At 41.2% G+C, this 24,052-nt stretch overlaps 1 long non-coding RNA gene across 1 annotated transcript in view; it reads right to left on the bottom strand.

Moving 5' to 3' along the window:
* LOC123386159 overlaps window positions 1-24,052 on the bottom strand; it is a 58,051-nt gene that overhangs the window by 18,668 nt on the left and 15,331 nt on the right. Inside the window, exon 2 of the long non-coding RNA XR_006599863.1 lies at window positions 906-1,188. This is a non-coding gene — a long non-coding RNA (uncharacterized LOC123386159). The remainder of the gene's footprint in view (window positions 1-905; window positions 1,189-24,052) is intronic.

The raw sequence follows: 24,052 nt of genomic DNA, 5'->3' as shown, positions 1-24,052 counted from the left end.
TCCAGGGCACACTGTCCCTGAGGATGGGGATCTGAGTAGAACACGGCAACATACACTGCTTCCACATGCAACTAGGCTTGCCCACTCCAGTTCACCAAGCCTCCAGGGCCCCCACTCCACTCATTTCCTGGGACCACCGGCATCAATGTTTGCAGCCCCCGGTCTAGATGGATCAGCCACTGTTTCCATTCTCTACACATACTTCCATGAGCTCCACGCACTCCATCCTTAGAAATGGAATGTCTCCAAACTGCCTGCTTCACCGTTCCTTAAGCTTAGGGTTTTCATTCGTTCTTACGTTGGCTCTAAACCTCAATTCTGAGTCCCACTCAGCCCTTTAAATGGTGAACTTGATTTGGTTTCTATTCCTAAACTGCCCTTCCTGTTAACTGGCCTTCTGGCTTCATACACCAAGACTGAACTTAAGGGGACCAGGTTTTTAGGGGTGCCTAGGTGGCTCAGTCCATTAAGCAACCGATTCTTGATTTCAACTCAGTTCATGATCTCATGGTCACGAGTTCGAGCCCCGTGTCAGGCTCTGTGCTGACGGTATGAAGCCTGCTTGGGATTCTGTCTCTCCCTCTGCCCCTCCCCCACTTGCATGCTATCTCTCTGTTTCTCTCTCTTTTAAAATCAATAAATAAACAAAAATGGGGGACATGTTTTTAGGACCAAATCATAGGTTCCACCTCTCACCCTCTCCCACTTGAAAAGGAAAGAAAAGAAATGTTCCTCAGGTAGCTCAAAGCATGTTTCTCCAATATTCTAGGTATTTATTTGTTTCAGACTGATGGAATTAGTACATAGATGGACTATGAGACTACAAGACTGGACTATATTAATTACCTATTGCTGGGTAACAAACTACCCCAGATATCAACAGCATAAAACAGCAAACACATTACCTCACAGTTTCTGTGTATCAGAAATCGAAGCATGGCTTCCCTGGGGACTTCTGCCTCTGGGTCTCTCACAAGGCTGTCATCAAGGTGTTGACCAGGGCGGCATTCTCATTTGAAGGTTCAACTGATAGAGGAGTTGTTGATAAGCTCACTCAGGTGACTGTGATCAAAATTCGGTTCTTCACAAGCTGTTAAGCTGAGGGCCTCAACTTTTTTCTGGCTGTTGGCCGGAAGCTCGCTTAAGGACAAGCCATAGGACAGCTCACAACATGGTGACTGGCTTCCGCTACATGGAACAAGCAAGAACGAGCCAGAGAGTGCGAGCAAGACAGGAGTTAATGAACGTTTTGTAGCCCAATCTTAGAAGTGACATCTTAACACTTTTGTCTTATTATATTCATTAAAAACAAGTAATAGCTAATAGGAAGGGACTGCACAAGAACATGAATATGAGGATATGAGGCTCATTGGGGGTTATCTCAGAAACTATCCACCACCTGGACTTAAACAATAAGTTCACCTAGTTAGATAAAAACAGACTATATATTAATGTTGACCAGCCATGTATATGTTAATAATAAAACTACATGAAAATACAAATTTTACTTATGAGGCATTTATATATGAATGTCAAGCGAGAGGTAATGGCAGCTGGTGCCATTCAAGTAGTTCAGATAAATAACTTGCCACGAGCTGGAGTAATCAGGACAGCTACATACCCGTGATGTGCCTGGATGTGAGCCCTTTAAATGGGTGATTACAGTCATGGGGGTCCCATAGCTAGAAAGGTATTAATCAAGTATCCTTTAATGACATTAGGAAAGATGAGATACACAAATGTGACACAGGTTTTAGGTTTATTTATTTATTTATTTTTGAGAGGAGAGGAGAGGGAGGGAGGGAGGGAGGGAGGGAGAAGGAAAGCACACTGGCAGAGGAGGGGCAGAGAGAGAGGGAGACAGAGAATTCCAAGCAGCACCCACACTGTCAGCGCAAAGCCTGACACAGGGCTCGATCTTATGAACCATCAGATCATGACCTGAGCCGAAATCAAGAATTGGTCACTTAACCAACTGAGGCATCCAGGCACCTCTAGATATGCTTCTAATTGCAATCCCGCCCCCCCTTTTTGGTATGAAGCCTATTAAGACTCCTTTAGACGGGTGCCCAGGTGTCTCAGTAGGATAAGTGTCTAGCTCAATTTCAGCTCAGGTTATGATCTCATGGTTTGTGAGATCAAGCCAGGAGTCAGGCTGTGGTGACAGCAGAGCCTGCTTGGGATTCTCTCTCTCCTCTCTGTGCCCTGACCCTGCTCGCGCTCTCTCTCTCTCTCTCTCTCTCTCTCTCTCTCAAAAATAAATAAATAAATAAATAAATAAATAAACCTTAAAAAAAATAATTAACATTGAGAGCTTGCTATGTGTCAGACACTGAAGTGCTTTCTGTCTCATTTTGAAAGCGAACCACGAAATCAAGTTAGCTTGCCATTCTCCAGTCTTCCCTTTCTTCTCCCCTCTCTCTGCTTATATCTCTTTCTTCCCATCCAAGCAAAAGGCTCTTTCTTCCCTCAACCATTAATGTACTCTCAAGAGTCCAGACTCCAGTCACTCACACCTCAGTGTATTCTTAAGTCACACCTATGGTACTTTCATTATGAACCCTATTACTGACTTCTAAATGAAAGGCATTTTTCCTATAAAAGACATTTCAGGCATCACTGGGCACATAGGAGCCATATTTCCCATTTGGAGGATCAAGGGAGTGGTATTTCAGTCCCCGAAATGAAACCATATGAGGAGTTGCCTACTCATCAGGCTGGCCTTGGACTTGACCCATGTAATGGGTATTTGGTTAATAAATAGAGCCTTTCAGTCATATACACATTGACCTCTTGATCTGGCCCAAAGGGGCCACTGTTTTCCATTCACTAATGAGGTAGACTTTGGCGTCTTCCTGTGCCAATTCCAAGTGTGTGATATTTTGTTTCTCCTTAAATCCCTAAAATCTAGAGAACAAAGTTGTCAGAAACTCCTGCTGGTAAGTATCGAAGACAATCTGAGCCATAAGAGAAAAAAAAAATTGTTTTTCCTCCTCCCAGGGAAGCTGGTGAAGATCGTATAGCAGGGCCAGCTGGAGGCCTCACACTGGCGGCAGTCACTGCCGCCTTCCCTGCCCACGGGTTTTCCTGTAAAACACACAGGCTTGCGGCAGGGCTGAACCTGACTTTGCAAAAGCCCCCACTCCTCCTCACTAGGAAAGAGAAACCCACTCATTTGGGTCCCAACCAGGAGAGTCCACTGTGCAACTCCTCTCTAGCTTTTTCTAGAAGAGGTTGAAGAGAAAGCAAAATGTTTACTTTTTATCTATAGTTATCTTCGAGGCTCTGTTCTTTACATATATCACTTCCTTTAACAATCTATTACGAACAAGGAATTATTACTTCGAGTACTTGTTGAAGCTTTTTGTTTTATCACCTTCCTGTTTAAGGCTGTGCATGTAACTGACAGAAATAGCAGTGACATCTTTAAAATTAGAAACCTGTCCAACCCCACACCTTCTCCTTCATGGGCACTCCCAGCTCCTGTGGATAGGAGTTGCTATTGTAAGTGCTTAAAATTCTGCAAAACTCGAGTAATTAAGTCTTGGTCTCTGCTTTGGCCAGAGAAATGGCCTGCTTAGCTCACAAAATGATATTTTAACTGGATCGTGCATTTCCAAGATGGAAAATTTAAAGGCAGCTAACTCCAACCTATATAGAATGCAAAGAAGGAAATCAGGCATTGGGTCTTGTGCGGTGTATCAAACCGTTTTGCCATCTAACATTTTGGATCAATTCATTTCTGTTAGTCCTTACTTCCCCCTGTGGAAATGGTTCCAGAATGTAGACACACACCCATAAACATATGCACATGCAGCCACACTATCATTAGTCAGGGGGAGTCTTCACCTGGGCCTGCCTAACATTTTCTGGGCTTCCACCCAAGAAAAAAAAAATCTTACTCCACTTTTAACAGCAGGACTTCTTCACACCTCTGCAAAAGCTAAACATCACACAGTTTATGGTATGAACCTTAAAAAAAAAAAAAATCTTTGTGTTTTTCTGACTAAAGGGAAAGAAAGGTCAATATAAATATTGAGAGGGAAGAAATTGGTTCTGGCAGCCAGGCAAAGTGAGAAAAAGGAGTTAGCATTTGCTTAGTACCTACTGAGTTCTGAGCTTTATTTTTGTTTTCCATTTCAAAAGAATGTCTTCATTTTGGGGGTTTGGTTTTTGGGTTTTTTTTGTTTGGTTTTGGTTTTTTTGTTTTGTTTTGTTTTTTGGTTTTGTTTTGCTTGTGTATGTTATGATCAGCGCCTGAACACCCAATAGCAGAGCCACATTGATCTACGTGTCCATTCAAACTCATGTTTCCACCTCAATCGTCTTGTTTGGTGGGAAGAATGAATTGAAAATGTTAGTGTGAACAGGAAAAGGGAAGAGACATGGAATTTATCAGGCTAGGAGATTTGTAACCACATTTTAACCAGAAGAAAAAGGGAACTGGTGATTTTCTCTTGTGTTAATCAGAAGGTAATGAGGTCTTCCTTCAGCAGAAGTCCCATTTCTGGTTTTGTTTTAGCATAAATTCGATTTTGAACATAGGAAACTGGTCCACAGACTAAGAAAATATGAATCTGTGAGAAGACTGGATCTCTATAATAGTGTCTTTCAACTCCCGGCTTATCATGGAAGACACAACTCAAAGCAATTATTTGTAATACAAAGAAGGAATCTAGGAGACATTGTAATATGGAAAAAGACTCTTTTTCTAATTCCTATATTAAGTCAAACATAATATAATGTCAGATACTGCTTGAAGCATGTCAAAAATACTATTTAATCCTAAGATTGGTACTAATATTTTGTTCCTCGTCTTACAGGTGAAGAAATTAAGAACAGTGAATTAATAAATTGTCTATTGTGTCACAGATGCTCAGTGTCTGAGGTGGGATTAGAACCAGGCACTGAGGGTAAAGAATCTACACTCTCAATCACTGTGTGATCTGGCCTCTATTCTGTGCTGATGGTAAAATAAAGCCCAGATCAATTAAAAGCCTTTTGAAAAAGGAGTACACAGAACTCTAAATGTATCCCTCTGTATATTTGTTTTATTTGTTTGCTTGTTTGTTTGTTTGTTTGTTTTAAAGAGCTTGAATGAGGGAGAGGGGCAGAGAGAGAGAGAGAGAATCTTAAACAGCCTCCACCATCAGCGGAGAGCCTGAGGCAGGGCTCGACCGTGGGATCATGACCTGAGCTGAAATCAGGAGTCAGATGCTCAACTGACTGAGCCACCCCGGTGCCCAATAGCTCTCTACATTAGAATGTGAGGCCATGGATTGAAGCAGAGACCTGAAGGCCAGGACAACTAGCCAGTACAACTGGTCAGGTGCACAAGAGATAAGTCTGTCTTAAAAACAAATACCAAGTGTAAGACTCTCCCCAGGTAATTAATTAACCAAGCCCTGTGCAAAGCCACAGAGAGCCTGAATTGAGGATATGGTTGCTATTCTGTTTTTCATGCTTCATGAACAATTAAGGACTTGAACAAAACCTAGAAAGATTTAAGGAGGATGGTGGTTTTGTATCTGTAGATAAGCAAGAAAGATAAGAATCCCTTAAGGCGAGAGAAATGGAAGGGAAAATCAAACTCAGTCCTCTTTGGATGAACACACCAGAAAAGTAAATCAAGATTCTCCTGGGGCACCTGAGTGGCTCAGTCAGTTAGGCCCAGGACTCTTGATTCAGGCTCAGGTCATGATCTCATGTGAGACTGGACTCCGCAGGGAGCCTGCTTAAGGCTTCCTTTCTCATTCTCCCTCTGCCCTGCTCATGCTCTCTCTCTCCCTTTCTCTTTCTCTCTCAAAAAAATTTTTTTAATCAATTAACCAATCGGTCATTCAATCAAGATTCTCCTCCCCAAGAGTTCTAGTTTACTAGTTACTAGTTACTAGCCATTAACAACTTTGTGGCTCAGGAGATGACATAATCTACAACTATAATAAGGATTTGGGTAACAAATCTAACAGGAGGAGTTAAATTCAGAGGTGATACATTAATGTTGACTTACTTTCTATATCTCACTTTTCTCTATCTTTTGTAATTCAAGAGTTCAATGTCTATAATTTCATGAATCCATTTGCTGCCTCATTTAGAGTTTCCCTTGTGCTCCATTAGGTCCCATACTAGACTGTAAGCATCCAGACAGCATAGACCACAGCTCTAACCTCTTCGTGTCCCCCTTAGTGTGCTCAAGCATATACACATGACGTGCTCAGACACAATCATAAAAAAAAAAAAAAAAAAAGATGGACTGAGAATCCCAAGCCAAACCTGGAGTGTTGGACCTACATTTAGAAATACTAATTTCATTTTTATTTGCCTATTGACTTGCAGACCTATAGGTCTTTCCTCTGATATATGACATTTGATATATTTCCCCTGAAATGCAGGTTATCCTACTTCCTACCAAATTTAGGCAACTCGTGCTTATCCATGAGCATCAGATATTTGGTGGATTATCCATAATAACAGAACAGAAAGATTTGAAATTTTAGAATTCTACAGGAACAGTAAGCAGGATCTGAACCTGGTCTGCCAAATTCTACAATGACTGCTTTTTAAGTTTCACCATGCTGCCTTTCTTAGAATCCTTATTAAGCTGGACCTCCATCGAGAGTCCAAGCCATGCCTTTCACTTCTCACCAACCTATCAGCCCACCTTCTGCCCCTTCCCTGGAGCACCTATGATGTGCCTCATAGCTCCCTGCAGGTGGATGAGGTAGGAAAGAAGAAAGGCTGGAAGGATCAGTCCACAACGCAGTCGACTATGCACATGAGACCACTGTCCTTGGAAAAGCCTGCTGCAAGGCTGACCCTTGACTGACATCCAAGAGCTGAGTTTGGGGAGGGTCACCACAATTTCCAAGACTGGTAAGAATGGCTCACTGTGCCTAAACTATTTATGCAATAGTTTATTCTGAACACCTGTTTATACACTGGGAGTCTGGAATTTTAACCTGTCAGGCAGAAGTTGTCTACATGACCAGCCCTCAACTACAAACCTTGGCCATGGAGTCTCTATGAAGCTTCCCTGGTAGGCAATATCTCACATGTGTTGTCACAACTTGCTGGGGGGATTAAGATCATCCCACACGACTCCACTGGGAGAGGCTGTGCCTGGTGTCCTCTAGACTTCACACCACCTGCCTTTTTCCCTTTGCTCCTTTTGCTTTGTGATCTTTCACTGTAATAACGCCTGGCCATGAATGCCCCTATTTGCTGAGTTCTGTGAATCCTCCTATCAAATTATTGAAACTGGGGGTCTGCTTGGGAGACCTTCAATATACTGTTCTTTGCAACTTTGCTGAAAATTTTCTTAAGGGAAGAGAGAAGATTGAAGAGTTAGTCGAAGTTTGGAGACTCTCTGGAGATTCCTAGGTCTGGGCTGCCCCCTTTCCAAGGGTGATTCTGGAATTCTATTGCCTACACCATGCTATTTAATATGTTTATGGGGAAAAAAAATTCTATTATCCTCAAAAGCATTACACATTTTCTTAACAGTAGAATAAGGTTTTGCTGGCATTCCAAAGTGGCCAGAAAGCATGGGTACAAAGAAGCCTCTAGGATCTGTCCTTAAGGAGATAGGCAATGTGAATGCTCTAAAAACAGCTTCAGAAAAACCGTGGCATCCTTTGGGATGGAAAAAGCGCTCTATAAACAAAAGGTGATTTGCCTGTGCTTTGTTCACAAAATAAACATGCTTTTGATGAAAATACGGCTTTTCTTGCTGGCAAAAAATTTCAGAAGAGTTTCCTTTTTCTCCATCCCCTATGATTAAAATAAGCACCTATCTGGATTTGTATTTCTGATGACAACAAAAAATGTATGGGACCATCACTAATATCTCAATCATTGAAACATCTTCTGGGGAACAAGGCAGGACAATAAACGTGACTATGTCAAAGAATGCTGTGGAGAATAAAACTACCTTCACAAGGAAGAGCAAACTCCAGAAACTTCTTCCCTGCAAATATTAGATTGGAAGAAGCAAACAGATAGATAAAAAAAAATAGTCTATAATCTGAGTTCACTTTTCTTGATGAGTGCTGTTGAGTTAGTTGTTTTGTGGAGGCAGGGTTGTTGTTGTTGTTGTTGTCTTTAATCATTTTTCTGCAATGCAATAAGGTTTGCGTGGATTTTATCCAAACCAGGCTAGGGAGCTAGGGCTTTCTGCATCTATTGCCAGATTAGATCCTTGCCTAATAAATGAGTTTTGTGAATCTTGACTGAGGCAATTTACTCCAGAGAATTTCCTGCTGTCAGTTTCTCTGGAGTGGGGAGTTGGGTGAGGGGAGAGGGAGAAAGGTGGGGGGTTGGGTTTATTACTCCCAATATGCTCTGTGCTGTTGTGCCTGGCTGTGCATATGCCTAGGACTCACGGCATATGGCCCAGGGGCTGCCAGTGGCCCGCTTAGCAGCTGTCTCTAGCATATTTTGACATAAAAGCCATTATATTTTTGGCTGGCTAATTGCTTTTTATTAAACAATTGTTGGAAGTTGGCTGATAACTTTTATGAATTTAAAATGAAAGGCTCACTGAGAACTTCTGAAAGCAAACAGTGCTTGGTCCACCTGGGAAAATGCGAAAGGGCTGGCATTCCATCTGCCAAATAGAACTCGTATCAGGCACAGCAACTGAGAGCTAGGGGGTGACAGTTTCCATTTCTCAAAGTACGAGGTTCCCCTGAAAGGCCATCGCATGGCTCTGGGAAAGGACAAACAAAACGTTACCCTCTTCAAAGTCTGTGGGGGAAATAACGATTTGAAAAACAAAATCTTCTCCCAACCCAGAAATCCTCTCCACAAAGGTAGTAGAGAAAGAAGTCACTTTTTATTATTGAAGAAGCATTAAGCCAGAATGTGGAGTACATTACAAGCAATCCACAAAGAGATTGCAAAGACAGAAGGAAATCCACCCTTGTATACAGCCAAGCAGAACAATCCATTACATACAAGTTTTCGAGATAAATCATAACTAGTCTCAAGTAAGCGGAGTGGACAGCACCATTTGTCAAACACAGTTCATCCCAACTTTACCTGGTAATGGGGTCACCCTCTAAGTTAGCTTAGTGACTTTATCCCAAAGGAAAGGGGGTTCTTTATGGCAGGAGGCTGTTTTACAACTTGGAGCAAGGCACTCACTGAAGTTATCTCCTATCCTCCCAGAGAAACTGGGAGACTCCCTTGATGCTTACGTGTCGAAGAGTTGCCATTTCTAGGTCCTTGAGAAAGAGATCTTCTGGGATCATAAAGTTGACAAAAGGCTTATTTAGTTTCTTAAAATAAAATAAAGTAAAATAAAATAAAATAAAATAAAATAAAATAAAATAAAAGTGAGCAAGGGGGAGAGAGAGAGAGAGAGAGAGTCAGTCCCAGGAGGGGCAGAAAGACAGAGAGAGAAAGAGAAGTGGGGCTCATGCTCACCCAAAGCAGGGCTCGAGCTCACCCGATGTGAAACTCAAACTCACAAACCATGAGATCATGATCTGAGCCGAAGTCAGATGCTTAACAACTGAGCCATCCAGGCACCCCAAGAATTGGCCTTTAAAAAGGAAAAAATGAAGAAGTAAAGGTTCTGTCTCCATCAGTTTTATTCTATTCCCAGGCTATACATGGATTCTGTCCTTAATTCTAGTCTGAGATTCCCCAGACATCGACCACAGAGGGAGGCAGGAAAGACTTTGGAGCAATTCATCACAAATCCAAGAAAAACTCTTCAAACCACAGGTCCTCTGGGCTCACCTCTCCAGACATGCTGAACTTTATACTCCTGTAAGATACCAAGTCTTTCTTGTTAGGGCCTCCTACATGGACCCTCTACCTGAAACACATTCGTCCCCATGCCCCCCCCCTCCAACCTCCATCTTCTTTACCCAGTTATCTCCTTCTCATCCTCATGTCATAGCTTCAGTGCCATTTTTCAGGTCTCCCTCCTCCATGTTCCCATGGTCCCTATGCATCCCTTTCTGTAACATATCCCATGTCTGTAACACATCCCAAGTAAAAGAAAATTCAAGCACAACCAGTGGTTAAGCCCATAACATACCGGGGGATCTGAGACCACAGCAGCACATGCCCCACATAAGGGCAATCAACTCACTGTCTTCTAAAACATGCACTGGCCAAAAAACCTTCCTGCTGGTCAAGCTCCACTAAGTGGTTATGGAGCTATGGGAAATGAGGGAGACAAATGCCAGATCATGGAGTTAGAGTTAAGGGATGGACTTTATTGGGGAACTTGCAAGCTGAGGCTTATCCGAAAGAAGTTCATTGTCCTGTGTTCCCTCATCATCCCTCAGAGAGCATGCCCAGGCGACCGGGAGGCTTACAAATGCAAAGTTTCTGTTCTGGAAGAGACATTGTGCTCCTGGATTCTACCTTCTTATAGTGCAGGCAGGAGAGCAGCCTTATCAGTGGAAGAACACCAGACAGGAAGTAGGGCTGAGGCAGCAGGGAAAAGGAGAGGACACCTGCTCTGTGAAGAATTGTCCTAGTGCCGGCCGCCAGCACCTGACAACCCTGGGAGAAGGAAAATGCAGGCTGCTAGAGGGTAGGGACCTCAGTCCCTTAAGAAATTGTGTTGGGGGCAGTGCCCCCAACTGGGGAAGGAGAAGCCTTTTTCCAAGCGCTATGAGCTTCTGGGATCATTCGCCAGACAATCTGATCTCTCTTCCACCGATGGCCACCAGCCCCCAACTCTGATCCTCCCTCTGTCTCTCTTCCTCCCACAAGATTGGATCCTTTCTTTTTTTTTTTTTTTAAGTTTATTTATTTATTTTGAGAGAGAGAGAGAGAGAGCAGGGAAGAGGTAGAGAGAGAGGGACAAAGGTAGAATCCCAAGTAGGCTCTGAGCTCTCAGCACAAAGCAAACCCACAAACTGTGAGATCATGACCTGAGCCAAAATCAAGAGTCCAACACTTAACCCACTGAGCCACCAGATGCCCCATGGATCCTTTCTTTATGTAGTTATATTCTTGGAGCCTGAGGCGGTACGTGGCATGTAATAGGAACTAGAAAATGTATTTGTTGAAAAAATGAAGAATCAGCTTTCTAACAGCAGAGGCAGCCTGGGACTGCAATCTGGACGTCCTACTCTCTCTCAAAAAGTGTAACATGGGAGGCAGGGAGGACAGCATGTGCTGTCAGCTGGCTGTTATGATTCCCTCCCGCCCTCCTCCTCTTAGTCAAGCCTCCTTTATTCTCCAGGGCTGTGCTATACCTCATTAATGTTAATATCTTATCTAACCTTTCCTCGGCTCACCGCAGTGATGACACTTCTATTCCACTGCCTAATCGCTCCTACTCTTCATCTTTCAAAATGTCCACCCTACACTTTCTCCTCTAGCTGCAGGCCATTTCATGCCTCTTCTGAGACTTAATCATCTTTCTTTTTGCCTGGTTTAGTGCAGAGAAGTGGACAGAAAAATGCAGAAGAGCTTTAGAAAATAAAGGAGAAATCCCATATCCAGCACATTCTTACCAGCGGTAAGAGGTTCGTCCATCACTTATCTCCCCCTTCTACTGGGAGCTGAGGTCCTCTCGGAGGAGGATTTGAGGTCCAGTCACGGGCAGGGGAATGAATAGATCTGCCTGCCAACCTGCTCCCAGAATAAATTTAGACCTGAGAGCTTGCAACTGCTTCTAAGTACCTCCACTCCCTGCAAAAGGCCAGTGCTTTTCTATCCAGGCCACCCTCTCTTCAGGTCAATGAGCAGAGGAGATCTCAGATTTTAAGAGCCCCTTTGGGTAGAGTTAAGACCACAAGGGAAACATAAGGAGGTGAGAGAGTTAAGACCTGGAGTTGGCAGGCACTTACATCTCAAATGTTTGTAGATATAATACAGGAGCATTCAGCTTCCTCAGGCTGCACCTGATTCAGGCTATTTGAGTCCATGGAAAACTATGAAGCAAACCATCAAAACAGGACCATGACCATTACCACAACCCAGGTGCCACCATTACTGAGCACTTTGAGGCACCCAGAGGCATTTGACAATGGAGCTGAGTAGGGAAAGCAATCAGATGTGAAAATTTCAGTCCGGGAACAGCTTCAGATTGCTTGCCCTCTGATTAACTGCTCAAAAATCGGAGTTCTGACTTTATATTCCATCCCTCACTCTGAGTCATGATTGCCCTGTAAAATGCCCTTATCAAGCATGAGGGGGAAAAATTAATAAGCTCAAGGAATCACTGGGATTGCTTCAGCCAAAGAAAGAAGGTAAGAAAATAATTTCTCTGATGCAACTATTAAGGTCACGGTAGGGATTGGAGAGCAGATATTGACATTCTTAATGATACTCAAAATGCATAGCCTCAAGAAGCGAGGCAAGAAGTCTGGCAAGAAGCAGTAGAGGGAAAGGGGGAGAGGAACTGATGCAGTCAGAAAGCAAACAGTTATTCTCAGTTTTTACTTAAAAGTCCACGTCAATAATCTTGATAAACTGTGAATAGGAGGAAATCATGGACATATGCTGCGACTACTGTATTTACTCTTGTTTTTCCCTTTCCCAAAGAACACTAAAGGCTGCACTCTGAGCTCACCTTCGAGAAAGGCAACATGAAAAGGCAATTTCAGAAGAGCAGGGCATGGCTGCTGACATCTGATAGACAGCCTGAACGTATTTTATCTTATCAGTGCCTCTCACTCCTGAGCTCATTTTCCTTTATTCCCCAATGCAGCTATCTCTTGCTCTTCCTAAACTCCCTGATTCCCACCTTGCTCATGGAAGATTTTAAAAGAAAAACACATTTTTTTATTAAAGTGATATACAAAGCATCCCTGGGTCCCTGGACCGCCCAGCAGGTGTACATATTGGTTTGCTTTGTTTAGGAAAAGAAATCGGTGGCAAATAGTCCATATCTGGACACCAAAATAATTAAACCAAGTATCTTCCTGTCCATTGCTTACACAAGAACCATGATAATCCGCACAGCTTGTTTTTATTCTTCGGACTCTTTGAATGAAAATAATTTCAAAATTGTGTCTCAAGACTATTATCTTCTTTAGAAAGATATTCCAATACAAACGAAATTCAACAAAGTTGAGAAAAGAAATGAAAACTGTGACCAAGGTGCTCCAAAAGAAATTGCAACCAGGAAATAATGAAATTATCCAAATAATTCCAAACAGCAGTAAATTGGGGTGGGGCTAGATGCAAGATAATGCTTTATGGATTATCTGATTTAGCTACATACATCAATCAAATTGAAGGGAGAGAGAAAGAGAGAGAAGGAACCACTATCCGATTAATAAACTGTGCCTAGAGATACATGTATTTCCTACTCTTTCTTCAAACTACGGGCTAGTTTAATTGATCCCTGCCATTATCATGAATGAATGACAGCAAAGGAGAGCAATATTTTATTCGGCATGATAAAGATAGATATCGTGATATTGTCTACTACCTTTTTCTCAGAGGTGATGGGAGAAGACAAAGGGCACAGCACAAATGTTAAGCGCACAGCTTTTGGACTCAGACCACTAAGACTCAAATCCCAGCTCTGCCATTTACTGGATCTGTAAACATAGACTTGGTAAAGTCACCTTTTCAAGACTTAGTTCTCCACACGTAAGATTAGATGGTAACAGTTCCCACCTCCTAAGGTGTGGCAAGAATTAAATAATAAATTAATCCACAAAAACTCTTTGTGGGGTTCCTGGGGCACACACATGCACACATATACACATCACCACCCAGGGAGTGCCAGCTGCCATTTCTATCATTATTAGCACTTCTAAGTTTAAAAATCTTGGTGAAAATAACATCCCAAGGGCAAATCGAATAAACAGATTGCCATAAAGAGAGCAGAAATGCCCATCTAGGCAGAGTGTACACATTTACTAAAGGTGAATAGCGTTTTTCAGATTTAAAGCACAGATATGTATATATCACTGTGAGCATTTTTTCTTCCATGAGTTTGTTGAACAAATAATTCCTTCTAACAAATCCACCATGTACAAAAACAGATCATTTAAGCAACATTATCAGGTAATGACCCATTTGTTGCATAAATGAATTTTCTAAATGTGAAGAGGCGAAACTGTCTGGTAGAGCCAGAGGTAGAAATAGAGATGGGGGTGTGGGGGGGAGCAGAGCAGGGCAGGGTGGGGGAGGATAGTTTTAATGGAAACCATTTTTTAAGGCAATAAATACTCACACGGGTTCTAAACAGAAACCTTTTCTGAATGACATGTCACTGATATCAAAATGAGCTCTAGCTCCACGCTGGCTCCTATTTTCCCTAAATAGAAATGTTCTCACTGCACGTACAGTGTAGTATAAAGAACTCTCTGCCTCTAACTGCTACCCTTTTAAATCCTCCTTTCAACGTCATGTGGTTCTTCTACATCCCCCCAGCCTCTGAGCCTCATATGCTTGTTTTTTTATTTATTATGTAGTCAGGGTTTATTAACTATCATGTGTCAGGGACTGTGCAGAGAACACAATGATAAATAGGACACCATTAACTTCCCTAAAGGAGATTGCAGTCTAAAGGAATATACAAACACTGGTTATTATATCTTAGTCTACATAATATGTGTGCTTCTTCTGCATTTCTTTCCCCACCACTCCTACCTCCCTCTCCTTCTTCCTTCTGCTGAAGGCAAGGAAACCAATTAGCCAAGCTAGTTAAAATTATATTTTTAATAGAAGCAAGCATATTCTGAGTCAGGGGTTCTCCTTTTAGTAAAATTCATGGAATTTATTTCTAATGACCTTGAAGCATCGAGTTCAGCTGTTTAGAAGCCATTTGTTTTACTTTATATTTTCTAGTGTTCCAAATAGATGAGGTTGCCAGGGTAATGACCTCTGGATACATGAGGAATTCATGTATTATAGCAAATAAAAGCCTGTGCAGTTAGCCAACACTTCCAAATGTGACTACATCATAAAGGCTGAATACTAAGCAATGTTTGTGGTATTTCTGTAATAGTTTTGGCAACAAAGACTGCCCTTCAAATTCTCACTTTACAAACTGGTATCTAAGTTTAGGACAGTCATTTGTCCCAGATCACACACAAATACATTTTTAAACATTAGCATTTGAGAGAAAATAAAAGGAAGTATTACTTCAAACAACAAGCACATCATATTAACTCATCACCCTCAGAGGTTGCCTGGGCTGCACATATAAATAGGTTAAAAACAATACTGGAGGGGGAGTGCCTGGGTGGCTCAGTCGGTTGAGCGTCCAACTCTTGATTTTGGCTCAGTCATCATTTCACGGTTGTGAGATCTAGCCTGTGTCAGGCTCTGCACTGAGCGTGAAGCCTGCTTGGGATTCTCTCTCTTTCCCTCTCTCTGCCCTTCCCCGCCTCAAAATAAATAAATAAACATTAAAAAAAAAAAAACTTGGGGATAGAAGGCGAGATGGCAGTGTGACTAAGGTTTTTAATTTCTCCAAAAGAAACACAAAAGAACAAAAATTGACAATTCAATAAAAATTACAAAGAAAAAAACTCCATAAATATAAAAAAGACCTTTCTTCCCTCATTTTAAGACTCTTTAAAAGATGATTGGGTTTTTTAAAGCAAAAACAGTGATAATAAATCGTAAGGTTTATCACATAGGTAGAAGTAAAATATCTGATATAATAGCACAAAAGATAGACAGGAAAATCTAGAAGTATACTATTGGAAGATTTGTTACATAAAGTACCATAATATTTTTTTTTTAATTTTTTTTTCAACATTTGTTTATTTTTGGGACAGAGAGAGACAGAGCATGAACGGGGGAGGGGCAGAGAGAGAGGGAGACACAGAATCCGAAACAGGCCCCAGGCTCTGAGCTGTCAGCACAGAGCCCGACGCGGGGCTCGAACTCGCGGACCGCGAGATCGTGACCTGGCTGAAGTCGGACGCCCAACCGAATGCGCCACCCAGGCGCCCCCCATAATATTTTTTAAGGTAGATTATAATAAGTCTAAGATGTATATTGTATAAGTATATTGTATATATAATAAGTCTAAGATGTATATTGTAAATCTTAGAGCAATCACTAAAAACTAAAACAAAAAGAGTATCTAATAAGTCAGTAGTGGAGATAAAAATGGAAACACCGAAAATATGCAGTCAATACATCAAAGATAGGACAGGAGGTCAAAGGGAACAAAGAAGCGTGGAACAAATAGAAAACAAATAGCAAGTATCAAATTTAAGCCCAACCATATCAGTAAATGAGCTAAGAAAATCAAGATCCAGCTATATTTCTATGTACAAGGTATCCACTTTAAATATAAAGACATAGATAGTTTAAAGGTAAAAGGATGAAGACTACATGCCATGCAAGATGCTGGGATGCCTATGTTACTACCAGTTGAAGCAGAATCCAGAACAAGCAATATACCAGAAATAAAGAGGAACATTTGATGATGATGAAAAGAAAACATAAGAATCCTAAGTGCACCCATTTTTAATCTACCAAATAACAGTTTAAAATATATGGAAAAAATTTTATAGAACTGAAAAGAGATACAGACAAATAATTATACTGGATCAAGACTCCTCTCTCTATGATTTGTTAAAAAAAAATAACAAAACAAATAGGTATATAGAAGATTTGGAAAAAAAAAAAAGAGGAAGATTTGAAGAACACTATGAACCAACTTAATTGCCATTGATAGAAACTCAATCCAAGGACAGAAACATACACATTTGTCTCAGATGCACAATGGAATATCAGACCTTGATATGTTACCACAGAAAACTCTATTTTGGACCAGAGTGAGTCTCAAATAAATTGAAGGAATGAAACCATATAGAGGTGGCTATCTGGCTCCGACAGAACTGAAATAAAATTCAATAACAAAAAGATATCCAGATAATCCCCAAATATTTGGAAATTAAACAACACACTTCTAAATAATCATGAAGGAAAGAAGAAATCACAAGGGAAATTAGAAAATATTTGGAAACGGGGCACCTATGTGTCTCGGTTAAGTGTCTGACTCTTGATATCAGTTCGGGGGTGATCTCGCGGTTGTGAGATCAGCTCCCATGTTGGGACTCTGTACTGAGCAAGGAACCTGCTTGGGATTCTCTCTTTCCTTCTCTCTCTGCCCCTCCCTCACTCATGCTCGTGCTCTCTCTTTCTCTCTCTCTCTCTCAAAATAAATAAAATAACATTTTAAAAAATATCTAGAATTGAATGAAAATAAAAGCACAGTTTATCAATATTTCAGGGATACAACTAAAATCATTCTTAGAGGAAAATTTATAACATGGGATGCTTGTATTAGAAAAGATGCTTGTATTAGAAAACTAGTGTTGGGGCACCTGGGTGGCACAGTCTTTGAGTGTCTGATTTCAGTTTAGGTCATGATATCGCGGTTGGTGAATTCAACCCCTGCATCAGGTTCACTGCTGTCAGCACAGAGCCTGCTTTAGATCCTCTCTCTCTCTACCCCTCTCCTGCTCACTCTCTCTCTCTCTCTCTCTCTCTCTCTCTCTCTCTCTCTTAAAAATAAATAAAACATTTTTTAAAAAGAAAAAAAAAGATAACCAGCCTAACCCCAATGAACCAAACTTAGTCGTAAAACTAGAAAAAGAGAAAATTAAACCCAAACTAAGCAAAGTAGGGAAATAACAAAATGTGGAAATCAATGAAATAGAAACGAACAACAACAAAAAAAAAAAAAAAGAGAGAGAGAGAGAAAGAGAGAGAAAATCAATGAATCTGAAAGCTGCTTTCTTGATAGCTTTAATAAGACTAATAAATATTTAGCATGATTGATCAAGAAAAAAAATGGGAGGGGTGCCTGGGTGGCTCAGTCAATTAGGTGTCCAACTTCGGCTCAGGTCACGAACTTGCAGTTTATGAGTTCGAGCCCCACATCAGGCTCTGTGCTGACAGCTCAGAGCCTGAAGCCTTCTTCAGATTGTGTCTCCTTCTCTCTCTGCCCTCCCCCAATCATATTCTGTCTCTTCCTCTCTCTCTCAAAAATAAATAGAACTTTAAAAACAAATTTTTTAAAAAGGAAAGAAAATGGGGGAGGGAGGAGAGAAAACACAAAGAATATTCCCTACCCCCAGAGTATACATCAAAATGTGCATCCAGCAGTGTTTTAGAATTGCTAGGGACCAGTGACTGCAGTGTGCCACCCACTTTTTCTCTCCAAATAAGAATGTTTACTGAAGTTATCCTGTCCCTGTTCCATCAAAATATGCTTGGGGGAGGGGAATAAACAGATAAACCATCTTTTTGTTGTGGTGGTTTGGAGTTGTTTTGTTTGTTTCTTGTTTGTTTGGTTTCCATTATAATTTTCCCAGTGAAGAATCACATCTGGAACTGATGAAACACGATCACAAACTCCTGGAGTTTGAGTCAATGCCATGATTGATTGGGACCTTTGGGGTGTCTATTTTAGGAAAGGTAACTGCATTTCCATGGAGGAGAATGGAAGAAAATGGAGGGCAACTATGTAGGTTGTTATTATTTTCCCCAAGTATATACTGCTGGCTGTCTCAGTATATTATCCTCTTCAGGAAAGTAAGCCCATAGAGGAATATATATAAAATATATAAATATATATATATATATATATTTATATATAATATATAATATATTTAAATATTATATATTTAAATATAACATATTTAAATATATAAAAATATATATAATATATTTAAATATTATATATTTATATATAATATATAATATATATATAACTTGTTGCCATGAGTTGCAGATCCATGAAGAGAGGAAGTACATTTCCCACCAGAACTCAGCTTATAATTGCCTGGTTCATTTCTGATAGTCATTGAATAGATCACTCCAAAAACTAAGGGTATAGCACAGTTTTGCATGGCTCGGAGCCTGAACAATCTTGGGAGCCATGTTTAAGACAAGAATACAAAATTATAAAGTTAGGAATAAATAATTATTTAAAGCTAAAAGAGGAGTAAAAAAATCACAAATGTTAAAAAGCTAACAAATTCATCAAACATTATAAAATTCAGAAAAATGCAAGGTATTTTTATTAGTTTACTGGACTGCTACATATCTATGACAATTTTTCCTACATTATTTTGGTTGCACACTCTGACTCTCTTCATGTGACAATGATTTTGTAGAAGAAGAAGGAGAAAGAGGAGGAGGAGGAGGAGGAGGAGGAGGAGGAGGAGGAGGAGGAGGAGGAGAAGGAGGAGGAGGAAGAGGAGGAGGAGGAGATGGAGAAGGACATGAAGAACAAGAAGAAGAAGGAGAAGAAGGAGGAGGAGGAAGAGAGGAAGAAGAAGAGGAAGAAGAAGGGGGAGGAAAAAAAGAAGGAGAAAAAGAAGAAGGTGGAGAGGAAAGTTTCTTCCTAAAGAGAGAAAAAATGACTTCATCTTTCCTTTAACCTGGATGATCAAAATTTGTGTTTTAGCTATGGATAGTTTAGAAAAGTTTGTTTCCACCACACAACTTCTTATTACTATTTTCTTCCAGTGACGAGTCATAAATACTGTGGATTTATGACACTAATTTGTCATCAATATCCTTCTAACAGCCTAGTGAGGCTATTATGTTGGATCCTGAAACTTGGTGTCATGATGATGGTGAGTTGGCACATTGGGTAGAAGGAATCCTCCTAGAAAAGCATTTCTACACTGGGACAGCTAGCAGTAATTTAACTGATAAATCACCGAATGATGGGAAACTACATTAAATATATCATACCAAACTCAAATTAAATGCATTTTATTCATTATTTTTTATTTTTTTAACATTTATTCATTTTTTGAGAGATAGAACACAGAGGGGCAGAGAGAGAGGGAGACACAGAATCTGAAGCAAGCTCCAGGCTCTGAGCTGTCAGCACAAAGCCAAATGCAGGGCTCGAACCCACAAACTGTGAGATCATGACCTGAGCTGAAGTCGGATACTTAACTGACCAAGCCATTCAGGCACCCCAAGCTAAATGCATTTTAAATTCAGTCTCCCCTTGACAAAAGTGTTCTTATTGATAATACCCTTTGAACCAGCAATTCTATTTCTAAACATCTATCCCAAACACAGAGAAGAAATTATTAAATAATTTCTGTGCAAGTCTGCTATTTGTAATAGAAAAAGACTGTAGACAATTCAGTTGTCACTAATAGGTGACTGCTTTAATAAAATAAGGTGCTTCCACAAATGGAATATTATGTAACTATAATAAGGAATAAAGAAATCTCTATATACTGACATGCGGTGGTCTCCCAGACATGTTAAGAGAAAAATGCAAGCTGTAAAACAGTGTGAATGGCATACTCTATTTTATCTAAGAAAAGGGGTGGTATTAAAAGAGAGAGATTCCATAAATTTAGATATACATACTAAATTTTTTACACATGAAATGATACCAGATAATAAAGATACACATAATCTTGTATGTGCGCATGTGGGAAGGTCAGGAGAGGGAGAAAGAACAATAATGTGGTTGAAAATATAGACGAATATAACCTTGACCCTAGTAGTATCTCAATTCTACAGATAAATGTCTCAATATATATTAATAAAAATGTACAATGCGGCATTGTTTATAATAACAAAACAAAACTGAAAACAACCTAAATCTCCCTTAATAGAGTACTAGTCAAATAATTATGCTACATATATACAATGTGATTCATTCCCTTCTCAGGCATGATGCTCTCTGGTTCAGATGAGTTCTCTGATGAGTTCCATGGGTCATCTCACACAGAGGTAGATTTTCAGCTAAAAACATCTCCTCCATTTTCTACCCTAGAGATTCACATGGTTTACATGAGATTCTCCAGAGAGTCAAGCCTCATAAATCCATAGATTGCAAATTTGTTTATTATAAGCAATCCTAATCCAGGGATCCTCCTCAAAACATTCCATGGATAAAGACTCTGCCCAGAGGTCTAGTTATCATGCTTATAAGGAGATATGGTTGGATCAGCTGCTTAAGTTTCTATTCCCTTGGTGTGTCCTCCCCAGTAATTAAGATATAAATGACCACAGGTCATTTACACACACACACACACACACACACACACACACATGCTTACATATGTATGAAACAATTCTGGCATAAACACAGAAAATTATTAATGATGGTTATATCCAAGAAGCAGCCCAAAGAAATAAAATGGGAGGAAAGGAAAGTTTTTACTCTTCTTCTATAGTCATCTGCACTGTTTGACTTTTTTTTAATAGCACAAATATTGCCTTTATTTTTTTCAAATTTATTGATTTCTTAAAAGAAATAATTTGAATAAATTAATGGGTTAACAAATCCATGATGGGTACTTTAGGGAAGTTGGAATATATCTGGAGAGAGCTCCTACTATGTTAAGGAAAACCAACATCCCTGTCAGGATGCAACTTTGGTACCACCATCAGGAATATAGCCCTAAACTATAGGACCTCAGGTTTGATCCACTATAGCAAATCAGGCTCCTGACAATTTCTGAGCCTCAGTTTCCTTGCATGTAAAGATGTAAAAAGGTCACCTAGCTCTTAGAATTGTGACGAAGATTCAGAGAAACAATATTGTAAACGTAACACAGAAAAAAATAATCAATAAATCGTGTTTATATCATCAGTTATATTCCAGCTAAAGCCAGGTACATGGTACAGCTGTCACTTTCACATTGTTGCCCTAATTAACATTCTTTCCACAAAGACCAGCAGACATGGGAGACAGCTCCGGTCTTCCCACCTCCGGAATTTAGAAGTGTAATTCCATCTAAAGTCTGGAATAAAATTAAATTTGATAGTTGTCTCTATTCTCTTTCCTTCATATCAGCCTCTGCCAATAACCATCATGACAAATGCTTCCAAAACACTTCAGAACTGAGCAAGCAAACTCCTGCTATTATGAGGGTGAAAGTTCCAGGGATCTGGAGTTCAAACACAGGACTCTGCCACACTGAAGGGGGATCCCTAGGCAGAATCACAACCACTGCCCAAAGGTATGGAAACCAATCACTGAGGGAGCAGACAAGGTGTGTTTCTGTTTTCATGTGCTTCTCTTTTCACTTAGAGAAACACTGACAGAGAAGGGAACCATTTTGCCAATCAAGCAGAACTTTTGCTCAACAGAACATTTCACCATGGCTGCCTACAAGTCTGTCTCCTGCTCTGACAACTGGAACAGAGACATTCAGGTGGTGGCACTGGGCAGGAAGAAAGGAGTAGTGGGGGGAGGGGAAAGTGGGAGGAGGGAGTTGAGGGTGGGATTAAATGCTATAGCTTAAAGTATTTTTATTCTTTTGCTGAGAATAAATATAAGACGGAGCTGCCTTCAGAGCTGTTGATCCAAAGCCCCTTGACACTTCTCCATGTAATAAAGTATTTTAAAACAAAATTCACTTAACAAGCATTGGGAAGTAAGAATGGAGAGGACTGTTTGGGTGGTTTTCTTTTCAAATGGAGTCTTTTCTTTTCTGAAAGCTACAGACTCACCAACAATAGCTGTGGCATAAATTGAATAAACTCATGTCTTCCTTGTTTTTGTCTAACAAACCTTCTGGAATCTTATACTCCAACTGACCAAGGCTTCTCTTAACGTACACACACCTCCACAAGCGCAGGACCAACTTTATCGTCAAAAATAAATATTTCCCAACAGGTGATTCTCTGCTAGAAACCTTGATGCTAAATGTGGAAATCATACAGGAGGCAGAGATTTGAGTTCCAGGGATTTTGGAGACGATGTGGGATGGAGGATGGAAGGAAGAAAGCTGTTGATAGCATAATAACATCTAGAAAACAGGCCTTTGGATCAGAAAACCGTGTGTTCAAGTCTCAACTCTTCCAATGAGTGCCTTTTTTTGACAGAAATAACATAGATAAGTTATTTGTTCTCTGCAGCCTCCACTTCCTCATCTGTAAAATGGACCTTAGAAACATGTTTAATAAAAGGTAACTAGTATTGGGAGGAGCCAAGATGGCAGAAAGGCATGGAAGCCTTTTGTGTGTCTTGTGTCCATGAAATACAGCCAGACCAACACTAAACCATCCTACACACCTAGAAAACCGACTGGAAGATTAACACAACAATCTGTACAACCTGAACCACAGAATTCAGCAGGTACGCGACACGAAGAACTGAACTTGGGGAGCAAGAAGCCCTGAAAGGTAGGGAGCCACTTTTGCGGGTGGAGAGTGGACGGAGACTGGGGGGGGAGGGGGGGGGAGCATATGGGAAAAGCACTCCTCCCCAAAAGCAGCTGGAGAGAAAGTGGAAAATTGGAAACAGCCGCAGGGACTAAACTAAAAAGGGAGAAAGGAGAGGGTTTACATTCCATTAAGACGGTAAACAAGGGAGCGCAAAGGCTGCAACTCCGCAGCTCCCTACCTGGCGGTGCTCAGGTGGGAACGGCGAATCCCCAGGAGCAGAGTGGGGTCCAGGAGGTTCTCGGGCCACACGGGGAAAAATGGTCCCACTGCTGGAAGGACACTTGGTAGAAACTGTTGAAGCCACCTGGTCCCAGCAGACCCCGGAGGGCAGCCACTTTCGCTGGTGCTGGGGCAAGGTTGTTGAGGGTGAAGCCTGGTGCCAGATGTGTGTTGCGATTTTCCATGGTCCCAGAAACGCTGAGGCTACACTGTCTCGCAATTTTGGGGGGGGGGGGGGGCAGGCTGGCACCTGGCCGTAGTCTCAGGGCACTGACAGCAGCAGGGTCCAGCAGGCGTTCCTGGGTGCAACTGACATTCGGCCATTGCTCATTCAGCCATTGCTCAGTGAGACCCTCCCTCAGAGGGGTGGAGCAGGTCATAGCCACAGTCCTTCAGAAGTAAGGGGCCAGGGAAAACAGCCACATGTGAGACAAAACTTGGGAGAGAGGTACGGCCAAGGGCCTGGTCACGGAAAGCGGAAAAGCAGCGAGTGGATGAAAGCTGAATACGGAGGACCGGTGCGCGATTGGTGATCTGGGAGAACAGACTGGGGGGCTGGATGGCGCCATTTTTCACGGCTCGCACGCATGCACACTGGCGAGCACCGCAACAATCCACCCCAATAGGCTAGCAGTGCCATCTAGTGGAGAGCGGAGCTGTTACACCGACCCTGCCCAACTGGGCCGACTTCACTCTTCAAGAACACAAACCTCACCGC

The sequence above is a fragment of the Felis catus genome, chromosome B3 (genome assembly GCF_018350175.1).
Source record: "Felis catus isolate Fca126 chromosome B3, F.catus_Fca126_mat1.0, whole genome shotgun sequence".
In the NCBI taxonomy this organism is placed as follows: Eukaryota; Metazoa; Chordata; class Mammalia; order Carnivora; family Felidae; genus Felis; species Felis catus.
Note: the sequence above shows the minus strand (reverse complement) of the source record. Positions and strands in the feature narration are given on the sequence as shown.